The 11,874-nt window shown below is 47.0% G+C and overlaps 1 long non-coding RNA gene across 2 annotated transcripts; it reads left to right on the top strand.

The window, feature by feature from the left end:
- The first annotated feature begins 2,080 nt into the window (after positions 1 to 2,080).
- On the top strand, positions 2,081 to 8,547 carry LOC307203672. 2 transcript variants are annotated; one of them, XR_013833320.1, is made up of 2 exons: positions 2,081 to 2,739; positions 8,182 to 8,547. It is a non-coding gene; the product is annotated as an uncharacterized lncRNA (long non-coding RNA). The 2 variants fall into 2 exon arrangements; XR_013833321.1 differs by having other exon boundaries at positions 2,081 to 2,838.
- Positions 8,548 to 11,874: the final 3,327 nt, after the last annotated feature.

The raw sequence follows: 11,874 nt of genomic DNA, 5'->3' as shown, positions 1-11,874 counted from the left end.
GCGCGGGTGTCCTCAGCAGGAGAGAGAACCCAATAGGAGCACTGCTGGCTCAGGCCAAAGGCCCATCTCATCCAGCACCCTGTTCTCACAGTGGCCAAACAGATGCCTGTGGGAAGCCTGAAAGCAGGACCTGAGCGCAACAGGTGCGCTTGGCTCACCTGTGATTCCCAGCAACTAACCTTCAGAGGTTACATTCTCTGACGGAGGTACAGTAGGACACAGCCATTGTGACTCATAGCCATCAATAGTCTTGTCCTCCATGTATCTATCTAATCCTTTTTTAAAACCACTGAAGTTGTTGGTCATCAGTGTGTTTTGTGGCAGTGAGTTCCACATTTTAATTCTGTGCAGTGTGGAGTAGCACCTCTTTTGGTCAGTTCTGAATCTCCCAACATTCAGCTTCACTGGCCGGTTGCCTGTCTAGGGTGGAAGGGACCCTGAGCAAGAATGTTCAGCACTGCAACATTTTGTTGTAGGTTCCACTGTCTCCCCCGCATCCCACTGCAAAGTAACTCAGCCTTGGGAGAGTCAGACTGTGCTCCATACCCCCCTGCCTGGCTGTTCTGCTTCTTGCTAGGCTTCAGGTATTGGTTTGGAAAAACAGCTGAGAGAGAGCAGCAACATAGCCAGGATCCCCCTTCCCACACCATAAATTGCTCTGAGCAGCTTTTATCTGAAAATTTAGGATTAAAAAAAAAAAAAAAAAATCTGAACAATAAGCACCCGAATTAAATAAATTTTAAATGTACCTGCACATGACATAATGTTAGCTTGTGATGTAATGTCAAAGACGCTGCTGTTCCAGGGCCAAGCCTATTGCTCATTTTTTGCAACCAGATGGCACCATTGCCTCAGTTTGCCTTGCTTCCCTGCATGGCCTGTTAATGAGCTGAGCGTTACCCACAAGCTGTTCATTGACTACTCGGAACTTGCTCTTCTTCCCCTCCCTAGCAAATGACCCGCTGCAACTCTCCACCCAATCGCTACTTTCATCAGGGACACGCCTCTGCCTGAGCGGCTGTCTGCACTTGTTTAACAACAGCAACCAGTTTAGTGGCTGAATTTAACAGCACACTGTGGTTGGCTTTCTCTGTTAAGCCATTTCATTTCCTAGGGCTGTAGAGGAAATAACCCTGGATTTAAGACTGGCTATTTTACTGCATTTGCACATCGGGAAGTTATAAGAGCATTTCCCAGTGGGAGTTTGCCATCTTTTTCTTGCCTTATATCAGACTCTTTTGGATTGATGGTGCACAGTAGCACATACAGGCTGTGTCGGAGGCAGCACATACTGTCAGCCACACAGCTTGTCTTTCAGTTTGCCAACTGACCTGGGGGGAAAAATGCCCTGGCTTGCTCCTGTGCATGTACAGTGGTACTTCGGGTTACAGACGCTTCAGGTTACAGGCGCTTCAGGTTACAGACTCCACTAACCCAGAAATAGTACCTTGGGTTAAGAACTTTGCTTCAGGATGAGAACAGAAATCGTGCAGTGGCAGTGGGAGGCCCCATTAGCTAAAGTGGTACCTCAGGTTAAGAACAGTTTCAGGTTAAGAACGGACCTCCAGAACGAATTAAGTTCTTAACCCAAGGTACCACTGTACTTGCAGCTTGATCTGCAAAAATCAAGTGATGCTTTCTAAAGCATGCAGACAAAGGCCAATATTTCTCTGAGTCACTGCTAAAGGCACAGTTAGTAGACACCTGAAAAGTTGGCAACATTAGCCATCTCGACACAAGTTGTGTTGTCTGTGGCAGGGTCACAGGGCATTTCCAGGCTGTTGTTGTTTTCAGGTGGGAGTCTAACACATGCCTGCAAATTCAGGTGGCACGGCTGACGTTTACTTGGCTGTCTTGTGCAACAAACCCATCACCCCACAACTCCATGGCTTCTCCCCCCCCCATTTTCAATAAGAAGAGTGTTTCAGAATAAGCTTTTTTGAAGCACCCCCCCAACCCACCTCCCCCTAGAGCATGTTGTTTTCTGCCACCTTTCCCACCTCCACCTTGTTTCCTATAGCGATTACCAGCTTGGAGACAAGGCGGCAAGACTGGGGGAGGGAGGGTCATTCTTTTTCCGATAACTATTTATTCACATTACCAGACACAAATGCCCCTTTGAAGGTAGAAAAAAGGAGCACAGAATAGATGACACAAAGCGCCTTTTCTTCTTCTCCTGCTGCGGACTCATCTTGCCCTGGGCTTTCCATCGCTGCTCATCTTCCTCCCTCCCCTCTCTGCTGCATGGCGGTCTGTGCTTTTGTTTGACAAATCCTGTTATCCGAGCCCAGAGCCCAAAGCAAGGGCAGCTGATCGCCTGACCCCTCTGCATTCTCCAGCACGGAATGAAGACAGGCAATCACAACACACTGGACAATGGGAAGGGTAGCCCAGCTTGCAGGATGGCACCTCTTTTCCTCTCTCCCCTAGAAACCAAACATTGCAAGCTCTCTAAAGAAAGCAGTTTGACACCTGGGGGGCAGAGCCAACAGTTTGGGGTGGGGCTCTGGGAGGAGTTTAGAAGTTTGGGAGTGGAGCTCAGCACAAAAGCTGAGCCACGCTCCCCAAAAGCAGAAGCAAACAGAAACCCAACTGGTGCAGCAGACTGTGTCAACTCACCAATCCAGCTAATATTGTCTACACGGACCGGCAGTAACCCTCCCGGGTTTCAGACATGGAATGTCTCCCAGTCCTACTCAAAGATGCCAGGGATTGAACTTGAGACCTTCTGCATGCAAGGTAGATGCTCAAACCACGGAGCCACGGTCATTCCTCAATTGTATTGGTCCTGTTAGGTTGGATCAGAATGCATTGTGAGCAATAAGCTGGTCATTTCAGGTCAGTGATTCTGCTCTGGAGCTAGTCTGTCTGTCTATCTATCCATTTGCCATGCATGGCAACTGGCCTCAATACATTCTTCCCTTCCTGGTGTGTTTGATTCATGCACCAAAATTACGGGTGGGCAGCCCAGGGCTCCCAGGGCTCGTGTGCCTCTTCCTCTTGTCCTGTGTAGATCATAATTGCTGTTCAAATTGCCCCTGATGCTGCAGCCACTCTCCCCCTGAAATGTGCCGATAATGCCATTGCTGCAGTCAACTTGAAGCACTATCTGCATAGGCAACAAGGCCACAAAATCCTTCAATCACTGTTTGCAGGGAAGAGGGACTTCCATGAGAAATGGACAGGTGACACTCGGTTCTCAGGTATTTGAAAACATGAACCTAATAATTCCCTTTTTTGGATCAGATCTGTGTCTATGTGGCCCTGCAATCTATCAATCTATTTTCATCTCTCTCTCTCTCTCTCTCTCTCTCTCTCTCTCTCTCTCTGTGTGTGTGTGTGTGTGTTTAGAAGATCTCAAGCAGAACATAAAAAGGTGGACTTACCTTGTTATTCCTACCATCCCAGCCCAGAAAACTGGTAATCAAAGATATACTGGCTCTGTACATGGAGGTTTTCTAAGCGATCCCCTGCAGCCCAGAAGCAGCAATAAGCCGGGATAAACCACCATGCATTGATTTCCTCCCCATAAATATGTGCTTGTGCAAGCTGTGGCTTGAATAGTTTTAATTTAAACTAAGGGTGGCTCACTGTGATCATGTTTCAGAGCTGCCGATCTGTACGGTTGCCATCTGGATAGGCAATTTTAAATTTGCATACCTTTAATTGAACATACACAAAGGCAAACAACCCATCCCCTCCCCACAAAACACCCTCGAGAACTTCAAAGTTGTGGCAATATTAGTTTTCATCCACACACACCTAAAAAGAAGGAACACACCAATACCCTACAGGTGCCAGGAAAGCATATATAGCCTGTTACAACGTGTGGGAAGAGTGACAAATGCGAAGGACATCTTTATTACTATTTATCGTGTTTCACTATAGCGCACATGGTTTCCCACCTCTTCATTTAATTCTCACAACAGCCCTGTGAGGTAGCGCTGTCTTAGGAACAGTGACTGGCCCAAAGTCAAACCCAGTAAGCTTAATGGCAGAGTGTGGATTTGAACCCTGGTCTCCCAGGTCCTAGTCTGACACTCTAACCACTACACCACGCCGGCTCTCTTTTGCACAGTGGGCTTGATTCTATAGGCACATCTCCCACTCTCTATCTTCCACTCAAGAAAGCAAGAGGCATGATCTAAGTTCAAGGGCACACTCCAGCTATGCAAGAACATTAGATGGGGATGCAAAGCAGGACTGGGTGAGGGGCATGGCCTGGGGAGAGTCCTGAGGGCTGAATGGGGGGCACAGTCACTGGCAGAGGAAGGGGGTGCGGTGGGTGCAGTCCATCCTGGGTGTCATCCCTGGGGGTGTGTGTGAATTTGCCGTGCCACCCCCTGGGACACTCACCACACACCCATGGGCAGCTAGCTCCACCCCTGGGTGCACAGCATGTATGCCGCTCTGGGTGCTGGAGCAGCTAGCTCCGCCTCTGGGCACAGTTGCTCTCCAAGCCTGAGGTTCCCCCTTCCCTGCTATGGAATGAATGCTTCCTCCTGGGAAATGACCAGAGCAACGCTGGCAGGAGGCGGAGAAATATTGTCACCAACCCCTGTCGAAATGGCCCCTATTTCATTTTTTATCAGTCCTGCCATCCAATATTCCCTGGACGCTTTGTCTTTGCTTTGCATTTTATCAATATTACCGGCTGATCCTGCCATCCCCTCTCCATGGGTTTATTAATATTGCCTTCTGATCTGTGGGTAGGAGCTGTGTTTTATATTCTGGCACCATCTACAGTCTTTGCCAAGCTCGGACGCCATCTTTAATTAGATTTTCCTCTGTGACTCTGACAAACATAAACTGAACACTCTCTCCGTGCCCCCGCCCCACTCCCAATCTCTCCAGGCAAACGCTCCCTTGCTGACTTTAGTATTCCAGTGCCATCACTAAACAGAGTTGGACCTAATTCCTCTGGTTCAAGTTGCTCCGTGGATGAATCATACAACACAGTTCAGGATTTTTTCGGGGGAGGGTGGGGGCATGGAGATGATGGGGGAATGGTCACATCTTAAAACAAAGGATCTAAATACCAGAGTATTTTGGCAAAGGAGCACAGCTTAGTGGTAGAGCACCTGCCTTGCATTCAGAGGGCTGCAGGTTCAGTCCCCAAGTGCATCTCCATGTAGGGCTGGGAATGCCCCCCCCCCCGAAACTCTGGTGAGTCAGTGCTTGTTGGTTGGTGAGCAAAGGGCTGTTTGAAAGCCCTTTTGCAAATGGCCCAGCACTGCTCTCTGAACCTCCAAAACCCTGAGTGGTGCAGCGCTGTTTACGAAAGGACTTTCAAAAAACCTCGCTTTGGTGGGGGAATAGGTGCATACAGCCAAAGTGAGGAGCCTTGGATCCTTCGCTCACCAGCTGATGAATGGAGGGAACAATATTGCTGGCTGCAGGGGTCCACTTCACCAACACATTCCATGCAGGAAGTGTGCTCCTGAAGCAGCCCTAAGAAGGATTGAACTCTATTTCCCTGCTCATCACCCAGTGGTGTCAGCAGATGGACAGGTGGGCATGGTTTGGGGGAAAAGGCCCCATGGGCCACCTTAGACTTCCTGGTGGGCCAAAGATGGCCCACAGGCTAGAGATACACCACCAATGGTGCAGACAATACTGATCTAGATGGACCAGTGAGCCTGACTAAAGCAGCTTTTAAAGTTTCTATGGCAGGATTGACTGTGGGCACAGATGTGATTAATGCAGAATGTGAACTTGTCCTGTTTGGGTCAACAATGCAGCTGGCCATTTAGAAAGCAATCTTCTGGCTCAGCCTTGCCCACCCTAGGGCCCTCCAGACATTGCTGGAAGCAGCTGCCATCATCCTGACCACTGACCATGCTGCCTGTGGCTGATGGAGCAGGGCTGATGAAGGGTGTGGGCTGGGCAGTGGCGTAGCGTGGGTTGTCAGCACCCGGGGCAAGGCAAGTAATTTGCACCCCCTAACCCATGGATTTGCACCCCCTAACCCATGGATTTGCGCCCCTAACCCTAACCCCCAGATGTTGCGCCCGGTGCGGCCGGCCCCCCCTGCACCCCCCACGCTACGCCACTGGGGCTGGGAAGTGTCCCAAGAGCAAGATAGAGAGACTTGGAGGGCCACATTTGCCCCCTGTGTCTGAGGTGCCCACTGTGACTGAAAAGTTTGTTTTCTGAGCAGGTTGAGTCATTGTCCCCCATCCCCACCCCCGCCAGCAAACAGTTAACTAGCAACATCTCCTGATTGGCCATAGTTCTAAGGGAGGCAGTTGGAGTGGAGTGAGGAGTGTGTGTGAGGGATTCGGTCTGTGAGAGGGATTCTGTCAGGATGGTTCGTTCTGACAGGTGGTAGAGCTGAGGAGAGCCGAGAACTCTCAGTATATGCTCTAAGGTTCTGAATCGCAGAACCCTGTTTAAATAGAAAAGTCCCCTATGGTGTTTATAGGAAAAAAAGGGTCCTCAGAGGGAATACTCTGACAGGAAAGGGCAGTAGTGATTCTGAGGCCAAGGAGGATTTGGGGGTCTGTAAGGGAAACAGTCCAGTTAAAACCCTAAGTTCCTGAAGTGTGTGTGGAGAAGTCTGATCTATGAAAGTTGTGTAAAAGAAAGTAACTTCAAGCCTGAACAGCATACAGCCTATAACTTGAGACAGTATGCATTTTAATAAAAAGCAACAGCACTGTGCCATGAATAACCTCATGGTTTGTTACATTTCTGTGGAAGAAAGAAGAACCAAAACTCCTTGTTTACATCTGTTATAATAAAGTTTGTTTGCAACCTGTTTCCCCAAAAGAAAAACCCACTGTCGCTCATGATTCATTCTCTGTTGGGGGAAATCACGTGAGGGAAGGGAAATTGAGGGCTGGCGCAGTGGTGACATGGAGACAAAGAGGGCCATTGTGTCATTGCACCCACCCTAGCTTTAAATGGAAGCTGCCATATGATGGGGTCAATAATTGCCTGTCAGGGACCGGGCAGAGGAGGAATGGTGGAGACTGCCTCCCCATCCTGACCCTCCCAGGGAGGAGGAGGAGGAGTAGGAAGACAGTACAGTGGTACCTCGATTTAAGAACTTAATTCATTCTGGAGGTCCGTTCTTAACCTGAAACTTCTCTTAACCTGAGGTACCACTTTAGCTAATGGGGCTTCCTGCTGCCGCCGCGCCGCCGGAGCACAATTGCTGTTCTCATCCTGAAGCAAAGTTCATAACCCGAGGTACTATTTCTGGGTTAGCGGAGTCTGTAACCTGAAGTGTATGTAACCCGAGGTACCACTGTATAGATTTACAAGTGGTTTGTGGGAGGTCACAGCTCAGAGGCAGATGAGGGGGAAAGTTGAGAGATAATGGGAGAGGAGAAGCAGGTAGCTGGAGCAGCAACTGGCTGACATGTTGTCATTAGAAAGCATTCCAGGCCCTCCATCTCCTAGAATTTGGTGAGCCTTAAAAGTAGGAGAGCAAAGAGCTCAAAGACAGGGGACACATAGCCGCACCCATAGAAGTGTGGAATGAAGAAGTGGGAGAGATGGGGGGTGGAGATTCGCTCGGGACAATGCCATTATCCAAAAGGCTGGGTTCTATATCCTCTCTCTACAAAGATTGAAATAAAAAAAGGACTGTAAGAAACTTTTCCTTGTCTTTATACTTTCCTGGGCAACCAGTCGGGAGCCGCTGACAGCATCCTGACACTGCCCCAATGGTGGCAGCAGCACAGTATCTGCCCCACCCTGGCTAAGGCCCTGAATATGGAAGCAAAGGTTCTGCAGTGGTGCAGCTTCATAGGTGACCAATTCATCCCTGCCTTGTAAATTTAAGGGCCTAAGGCTCCAAGACAGGAGGAAAATCTATACCACCCATGATCTTGAGATTAAGAGTCTCATGCACTATCGACTGAGCTATCCCAGACCTTGGTCAAGGCAGGGCACGTCCAGGAGGACAAGGGCTCATGTCAGTCAAGATCATGCAGTAACTAAGGTATATTTTCCTACCACCTGTAAAACAACTTTAGGCACGAACGAAATGCCATGCTGTCAACCGCGGAGCAATAAAAGCCATTCCCAACAAATCTTGAGAAATGTATTTAAAGATTGGTAAATGCATTCATCCAATATGATCCGGCTTTTCCTAATTTGGTTAAGAAGTACTTGGGTTTGTTTTTTCCTCCTCCCTCCCAAACCATTTTCCTTTGATCTTGTGTCTTTTAGATTGGAAGCCTGAGGACAGTGGTCATGTTATTACTGATCTTTGCAAGCTGCTCTGGGAAGCTCCTTTGGCTGAAGAGGAGAAGACTTTAACTAATTAAATCTTTGGGGGCTTCAACAGAAACTGTGCTCAGCTTGGCTTGGCTCAAACTTTGAGGGTAACTGCACTGGCAGTTGGAAGACCTGCTGGCTCCGTCAGAAGGGAGCATGAAGATGAGGGTTTGTAGATTTTTCACATCCAATAGAAGGAAAATGTTGGGTTCCCCCTCAAGTTTGCCGCTTCCTTCAAGGAAGGGAATTCTTCTTCTCATATCCCTCAAATCTTTTGCCAGAGTCTGAGATTAAAATTTCATGTATTGATTTATTTAAGATGCTTGCATACTGCTTTTCTTAAGCTCAGAGTGGTTTACATGAGAATAGAACAATATTTAAAATCACATAAAAGATAAAAAAAGCTCAATAATGATTCGGATTTTACAAACTCTGTTAAAAAACACCCACCTGCTAAAATCCCAATATGGGCTGTGTGGAAAAATCCAGCTGGTTGTAGAAAAAAGAGGTGGGGCATGATTGTCTGTCTGAAGAAGAAGAAGAAGAGTTTGGGCTTGATATCCCGCCTTTCACTCCCCTTAAGGAGTCTCAAAGCGGCTAACAATCTCCTTTTCCTTCCTCCCCCACAACAAACACTCTGTGAGGTGAGTGAGGCTGAGAGACTTCAGAGAAGTGTGACTGGCCCAAGGTCACCCAGCAGCTGCACGTGGAGGAGCGGGGAAGCGAACCCATTTCACCAGATTACGAGTCCACCACTCTTAATCATTACACCACACTGGCTCTGGTTGGAGCAACATTTTGTTACAGGCTCCAATTCTTCATGTGTTGCTCATATGCTCATTCATGGAAAGTGGCTGGCCTCAATGAGATGTTGGCTGAGTGGTACAACCTGGACAAAATGTGTCCAAACTCTAATCTTGTGTGTGGGTGTTTCACATGAAGAAGGGGTGGTTGATTTCAGGATGCACACCCAATGCCTACACCCAAACCTGCTGACATCTATGATCGATAAAGTTGTGGCCTGTTTAAATCCCAGTACTGCTGGGCGTGCTCTGGTCCATGGGGTCACGAAGAGTCGGACACCACTAAACGACTAAACAACAACATACTGCTGTCCTGTGTTTTATCACAACTAATATGATGTTCAGCCCGCAGCTTGCCTGCAGCTTCACCAGGTCTGGACCTGCAAGTCCAGAATTAATTTGAGAAAACTGGAATTCAAAAGGAGTGGAAGGCAGGACAGAGGTCTTCTGTAGATGCCCTTTTTTTATTGGGCACTTGTGAAGATCTGTGCTCATGAAGGTATTGGGGCAGTTATGCTTCTTCCCACTTTCGATGCTGCTTACATCTACAAAAAGTGTTAGGATGGACATGCAGTTCTATTTTCCATCTGTGTCCTATAACAGCCTGCTGAAATCTTTGTAGCTTTTTAATGCCACAAACGTACCAATTTTTTTATTTTTATTTTGTAATAGAACAAAGCAAGACTCCCTCCGGATCACAATCTTGTGGAAATGTTGGGGAAGCGTCACACTGCAACCAAAAAAGGGGAATGATTATGTGGATGGTCCTTTTCAGTCTGCTCCTAGCATGCTATTAACAGGTCAATGACATGTAGGACAACACACCCCACCAAACAAACAAACCCATCAGTCTGGATGGCCTCACAGCAAACCAAAGACATAAGAACTGAAACAGATCCAGGCCTGCAACAGATCCAGCCAATGCCATCTTGCTGTAAAATGCAGGTATGTGACGAAAGACTTAACAGGTGGAGGAGCTTAGATCACGACCCAGCTAGGGTTGAGAACATTTTAATCCACTCCTATGTCACAAGCACAGGCATTTATTTCAGCAAGAGAATAAAATGCGTCTTTTATTTGCTTTAATTCACTTAGCTTGATTGCCTAATGAAGCCCAAATTCATTTTATTGGTTCATCTCAACTTTGGTTTATTTCATTAAACTTTGTTTTAAAGAACCTCTCATTTGCTTTATCAGAGCAAAAGAAACAAACCTAATCAAGAAGATTTCAGCTTGGTTAAACAAGCGGCTCAACAAATGATAAGGTTTTACTTCAGTACAGGGAGGGGGGCTGGAATGATTTATCCTGCCACAATTCCACGAAATTTGGGAGAAGCACCAGAACAACTTTTGGAGTGTGTGAATTCACCAGGCACAAAGCAAAGAGGAATATGAGAAAGGGCCCATCTTCTGGATTATCACAAAGGCTCGTCTAGTCCAGCACCACTTTCTCCCAATAGCCAACCAGATTCCCTGACAGAAAGCTCACAAGCAGGATGTGACTGCCAAGGCACTCTCCCCAGTTGTGAATCCTGACAGCTGGTATTGCAGAGGCATAAAACAGTGGAGGCAGAACACAGCCACCATGCTAAACATCCACTGGTGATCTTATCCTTCATTACAGATGCAAGGAGGTCGTTCTGACTTGCATTTGTCACAACCAACACTGTTTGCATTCCACTGCAGGTCACCTTCTGCCAAACATCACATTATTTGTCTCGCTGCCTGCTGTTAAATGTAAATTGCATGTGCTTTGTGACTATTTACATAACTTATGTAGCTTGCATTCATCTCAACTTAAAGGAAACATCACAGCAATGTAAAAAAAAAAATGTTAATCATGTATCTGTAGACTTTAAAAAGCAGCAACCCAGCAACAAATACTGATTGCATTCTTAACAGTTCTGAGAAGTGGGTATGTGAGAAAGACCTCTGTTGCTGATCTTGAGAGTGCAAGCTGGTTAATAAGGGTGAAAGTGATAGTCCAGTCACCTCATGCCCAAACCACTTAAGAGTTTTGAAGTATAAATTCTGCACTTTAAATTGGAGCCAGCTACTGGGTCCCCCCCCCCCCCCCATTCCTCTGCAGTGCAAAAACTCAGCACAAATTCCAAATCCCAGACATTGGCTTCCAGCCATGTCTTAGCATCATGTAGATCAGTATTCCTCAAACCGGGGTCCCCATATGTTGTTGGACAACGAATCCCATCATCACTGATGGCTGGCTAAGCTGGCTGTGGATGATGGGAGTTGTAGTCCAACAACTTCTGTGAACTCAAGGCTGAGGAACATGGCTAAATAATTGTTAAGACATATTTTTTTTCTTGGTAATGTCTCATCAGGCAATATTCTCCTGTAGGATGACAATGATGGATATATTTGTTCATAATATATGAATGCCCCAATATCACAGTTGTGAACAGTTCATGTACCCAACAGAGCCACAAAAGTATTTCTTCATAGCACTCCCAGGAAGTAAACCCCTCCTCACAGACTTCCTCCTTTGCCACCTCTCTGAACCTGAGCAAAACCCGACCAACTCTTTAAGCAAGGCTTTAGTCTGACTTTAAATTGACTTTTCTTTCCTAAGCCCTGCGAGGGTTTTCTGAGGCTCACAGTCTTCACTGGGGCTTTTAGGAGTCTTTAGTGGCTTAAGACAAAACTACGTTGGCCCTAATCTCTCGCAAAATGCACAAGGCATTTCCTACCCACCCCATTTTGTTCCCTCAAGCTTTTAGCCTAAGGTTTTCCTTTCCAGTTGTGTTTGTGTCAGAAATATATATATATGCCTCAAGAAATCCAGCCTTTTAAAATACCAAAATCCTTGGCTAAGAAGCCTGTG

Source organism: Podarcis cretensis (genome assembly GCF_951804945.1).
Source record: "Podarcis cretensis genome assembly, chromosome: 15".
NCBI classification, from domain to species: domain Eukaryota; kingdom Metazoa; phylum Chordata; class Lepidosauria; order Squamata; family Lacertidae; genus Podarcis; species Podarcis cretensis.
Note: the sequence above shows the minus strand (reverse complement) of the source record. Positions and strands in the feature narration are given on the sequence as shown.